The sequence below is a fragment of a genome, unplaced genomic scaffold, assembly GCF_019419815.1.
Source record: "Pyrus x bretschneideri cultivar Hongxiangsu unplaced genomic scaffold, Pyrus_bretschneideri_v1 Contig201, whole genome shotgun sequence".
In the NCBI taxonomy this organism is placed as follows: Eukaryota; Viridiplantae; Streptophyta; class Magnoliopsida; order Rosales; family Rosaceae; genus Pyrus; species Pyrus x bretschneideri.
The window spans coordinates 16578-22053 of NW_025999504.1; the positions used below are offsets into that span (position 1 = coordinate 16578).

Consider the following 5476-nt stretch of genomic DNA (forward strand, 5'->3'; position numbering starts at 1 on the left):
AGCCTACATTTAAGCCCAAACACATGCCAAGGTGCAAGATGGACGAGGAATATATTTACCAACATGCCATGCCACGATGTTTAAACTGGATATTTAAGCTATACTCATGCTTCTTCATCACGTTATACTTCCTTAGCCACAATTCATGCTAAGCCTAAGTCAACTATTCTGGGCTTGTCAAGTAGATTATGGTGTGGATGGTTACGAAAGGTTATCAGGCCTATGTGGAATCAAGGTCATGGAAAACTTTGGGTTGCTTAGGAGCCCAAGGATCCAAGCCCATACCCTTTGTATTTCCCGTAGGCATCATTAAGAGAGAATTAGCCTAGTTTACCTCTTTTCCCTAGCAAGCTAACACCCTTAGTTAGGATTAAGCTAGATTCTTGCATTAAATACATGCTAAGCCCAGCAAGTCAGGCATTTAGTACTGACTTCCCTTCCCAACTTGCACAGACAGCCAATACGCAAAAGCCATGAAGCGTTTTACCAGATTTAGTGCATGCAGAAAGCCACGTCTTGGGAAAGGGCACTTTACTGGTCTCAACAGTGTAGCTAGTTTACACCAAAATGAGAATAATAGGATAGCTAGGGAGAAAGGAAGGGAAGTCCAAGCCATAAAGGGATATTCCCTTGAAACCTAGAGAAAATACCTTCACTTACATAAGAAGAGGATTGGAAGAACACATATGGGATTTGAAGAACACATAAGAGAAATAGACAAAAAGTAGTGAGAGAGAACAACCTAGGAAAAATCCTAGAAAGTTCCTCTTAGACCAAAAGCATAGTCCAAGCCTAGGCATCACCATCCATGCAACCTTAGTAATTTCCATAGCTTTGCATCAAACATCATAACCATTAAAAACCTTAGTATCACCTTAGAAAAGCCTAGATTATCCAGCAAAGAATGGCATGCAACCATGCAAATCCTTTCTCTCTCATGTAAATTGATAATCTTCTAGCTTCCACACCACACTTCACTTGAGCAAGTCATTATCTTGATCTTTCACGCTATCTTCGAGCCGGTTGATGTTACCGGGGTATTTCCTAAGACAAGCTATCTATTTTGAGATATCCTGAGACTTGTTGTGAATCTGCACCAAGGGAGACAAAAGGACGTTCTCAAAGCTCGAGTCCACCTAGACCTAAAAATCCCCCAACACTTATCACGAAAGAACTTCTTCCTATTTGGAGTGTATTTATTGAGGTCCTCCCTCATTATTCAAAATCGAAGCTTTCTTTCTCTAAACCGTTCCTTGCATCTTCCTTTTTTAGCTTGCTCTTCTCAAAGAACAAACGCATTCGGACCATTTCTTCCTTGGTTTCCCCTCAATCTAAATTTTTCAACTTCAAAACAAAGCTTTGTAATAGTTAGATCTTTCATCTTCCCTTTTCTATGCTTCATTTTGCTTATCTCTTCCACCTTTTGCTTATCTCTTCCAAGGGGCTTGAAAGAGAAAAAGATGGAGTCACCGAATGGTCAACTTGATTTCCAACAATAACGTTTGATGCCTCATGAGCAAATAATTTTGCTCATTGTTGGTTTGCATTGGTTTTTCGCCTTGGACTATAATTGACGGCGTCCAAAGTATATATAACTTAAAAGTTTATTTTTTGGTCTTAGTTCTTCTCTTGTGAATCATCATTGCTTTGTCACCCTATGCAAGGAATACATAAAGATCAATTAGTTGCAAAATAAGAATGTGTACATAAAAAATAAACTATGAAGGGAGACACTTACCACTTCTTGGACTCTCCTTCCACTAGCCATGTCAACCACCGATCTCTCCAAGCTTCCCTTCCATAAAGCGCATGCTTTGTTGATAATCGTCCATCAATCATAAACACTAACACCTTCTCTTCAGTTCGTGTTAGAGTTAGGCTGAACTTATCAACAATTTTAGCCCACAAAACCTTTTTATTTTGATTTTTGCCAACGACACAATCTTCTACCCTCGTTCTACTTACCGGGACGTTGCTGGAAAGAATCAAATGATCATCTGCTCTCGTCTTACTTCAAGACACCTTGTATGGTGCACGCTACTTCTTGATGTACTCCATTAGCTGATTCACCAAGGTCGTCTGCTGCACGAGGGTGCTTATCAAATCTGTTAAGTACAAAGGCAGGTGTTGATCGCCATTTGTTGCATAAGAGCTCAGATGATGGGCATCTCCGTAAGTGGTGGAACTGTAATGAGCTGCAGGTGAAAAATTCAAGCTAGATAAGAAAACCTATTGAAAAATGGGGTGAAAATATCCCCAGTTCAGTCGCCAATCCGACAATTGATGCGGTAGTTAAGTCTGAACCAGAGTCGGTTCAGTGGCATGGAGTTGCGTTGGCTGAACCAGGTTTAGAAACTAGTCTAGGAACCTAAGGTTTAGTAGGGCACACGATGGTGGTGCTCTGTCGCAGTAAGGCTTCTCTTGCTATCACATTGAGCCGTGAAGATCATCGAAGTGAGGCCACATCGTGGTTTCCGTCATCCATTTTGTATTCGACGTAGGGTGTGAGGTTCATCATGGTTTCAGAATTTTATACCATTAGATCCTTTCCCAAGGACTGATCTAGAAATTTTCTAAGAAAAAATCAATGACTAGGAGCGTACAGTAAATTCAACATTACAGAAAATTTCAAAGAATGAATGCTTGAGCATTTTTCGAGTATTTAAATTAGGCTCTCAATGAAAGCACCAATTCTTGGTAGCAAAAATGGACCGTCTTAGTCTTAATAAATTTGTACCTACAAAACAATAAACACCTTTGATTAAGGCCAAAGCCTCACGCACCCACGAGGTAGGGGGTTTGGTCAATGGATCTTTGATGCTTAATTTAGTAACTTAAAAAAAAAGTGTTTAGGGCTTAAGTGTGCATCAAAAGCTTACCAGAAAATGGTGTAGGTGGAGTATTTATAGGGAGGTAGCTGGCCATAAGGTTAGGGTTTTTGTCCTACACATGTTGGCCACCTATTGGTCAAGGTGTGTCATCCGTAGGTAGGAAAGAATTATCCCGAAGATATTAATTATGAGATAAATCTTAGGATTACTAGGTAAGTATCCTTGATTAATTGTGATGATGATTTCTTACTTGGTTGAGTTAATCTTGAATCAAGAATATATTAAAGATCAGATTTGGTGATTAATTCTGTCATTAATACCTTTGACTTTTCCATGCCACGAGCAAGGGAGCTTGATGTAGTGAAAGTCAACTGCTAAATCCTCCAGAGATGTTGAGCTGTGCGGGAATATTTGTTGGCCCTACCCATTTAATGAGGGAAACCTTGTCTTGTTTAGGAAAAAGGCGACTTGTCGTGTTCTGAATTTTCGGAATTAATTTTCACTCCACAAATACCAAAAATACAAAAATAGGGACTAGACCAATAAAGGACCATGAATGGGAGAACGTTAATGATTAAGGTGGTGGCGGGTTCGACCAAAGGGAAGATAGGGCATTGCTAGTGTTTAGGAGGAGACGGGTGACAGTGGACATGCGACGGTGTTTTTCCTTTTTACAAGGTCACTTTGTTCGGGGGTTTGGGAACACGAGAAACGGTGAACAATCCCAGTTTGATGACTGAAGATTTTAAAGGAATTATTGATGTATTCCGTACCACCATTGGTTTGAATAAATCTAATGACGGAGTTAAATACATTGCGCACCATATTATAAAGTGACTAAAAGTGCCTGAAAACTTCAAATTTAGCACGCACAGGAAAAATCCAAAAGCAACAGCTATAGTCATCCATAAATAATACATAATAACGAAAACTAGATAGAGACAGAGTAGAAGACATCCAAACACCTAAATGAATTGAATAAAACGAAAAATGAGCAATAATTTTATTGGAATTAAAAGGTTATATGTGCGATACAAAATACCTTATTTAATTGAGACATAGAACCTAAAAACAATTTAGATAAAACTTTGGAAGACGGATGACCAAGACAAGATTGCCATAAGGAGAACAAGGCAACATGGAAGGCTTACGTATGAGACGATGACATGGGATAGAGATGAACCTCACAATGACCCTGAAACAACGGAGAATCAATGTAAAAGTCATAAATTACTTGACCAAAAGGATGAATAGTAACAATGACGAAATTATCTTTAGTAAACTGAGAAGCAGAGAGAAAACATTTCTTGAAAGAAGGAGCATAAAAGAAATTATTTAATTTGAATTGACAAGAACCTAAGGTAAAAGGAAGAGAGCTAGTGTGAGTTATAGGAAGTGAAGCTTTGCTACCTACGAGAACAGAACTATTACCAGTAAAAGGAGATGGGTCTTGGAGTGCAACTTCATTATTTCTCATGCGGTGAGTGGCTCCTGTATCAAAATACCAAATAGGATCATGAGAAACACCAGATAGAAATGCACGATAGCCTACAAAAGGAGGAGCTAGGCGATGCAGACAAGCAAAGATATTGTGGCCAGGAGAGTTACAAAAATTACACCAAAAACTAGGACGAGCACCAAGAATACCTTGTTGATTATTAGGTTAAACCCTATTGGTTGGGCTACCAACCAATGCGAGGATCGTGACCACAATCTCCCCCAGCCGCCGCGTAGGCGCTAGTTGTAGCCACCATGACCAGGATTCCTATTGCGAGGTTGCTGGGCCAAGAAGGTAATAGGGTGCTGCGGGCCATTAGGCTGCAAAGGTTGGGCCACAGGGTGCAAGGGTTGTTGAGAAGGAGTAGCAGCACAAAAGATGACAGTAAGGAGAGCATGAGCTACTGTCTAGTCCTCATTTGGGCCTCAAAGGTCAGGAGACGGGAGCAAAGGTCAGGAAATTCTGGCAAGGGAGGAAAATTGAGAACAACAGGAAATTCCAGCAAGTAATGTAAAGTCTTCTTATTACTAAACAGAAACCGCACCTAGCGGTAAAATCATTTCGTACAAGTTGTTCTTGTGAACTATTTTGGACAATTAGCAACAATGCTCAGTTTTTTATATTTGGTTGCATAAATAATTAGTGTTTATTATGTCTTTATTGTATCATCGTTATGTTGTTGTTATCTTATCGTTCAGTCATCAATATATGATCAATATGTTGTCGTTACTAAAAAATAATCATTTTGGAACCAAACTTAAAAGATTAATCATTCTTGCTAATTGCCCAACTATTTTTTGGTCAAGATTGCTCTCGTGAACTCAGAACCAATAAATTGGAGGCTTTTTAGCCAAAATGGTGTTTGAGGTTGGCATAACTTCTCACTTTAGTCCTTGATAATGAAATCAATATGAATGATCAATGAGTTTGTCCATTGTAAATCATTTGGTCATTCTGTGAAAAACTGCCAATATCCTCGTTAAGATGATGAGCTAGTTTCACAAAAATACCATTAAAAGTGATTACTTGGTCGTTCACGTAAGAATTTAACGAGGATATTAACAGATTTTTCACCAAATGACCAAAATGATTTACGGTACCCAAACTCAAAAACTATTTTTGTCGATTTTCATTATCAAGGACCAAA

At 39.0% G+C, this 5476-nt stretch overlaps 1 long non-coding RNA gene across 1 annotated transcript; it reads right to left on the reverse strand.

The window, feature by feature from the left end:
• Positions 1-297: 297 nt before the first annotated feature.
• Positions 298-4858, reverse strand: LOC125477234. Its single transcript, XR_007258418.1, has 4 exons — positions 4479-4858; positions 4263-4322; positions 1739-4026; positions 298-1655 (listed from the first exon to the last, which is right to left on the reverse strand). It is a non-coding gene; the product is annotated as an uncharacterized LOC125477234 (long non-coding RNA).
• Positions 4859-5476: the final 618 nt, after the last annotated feature.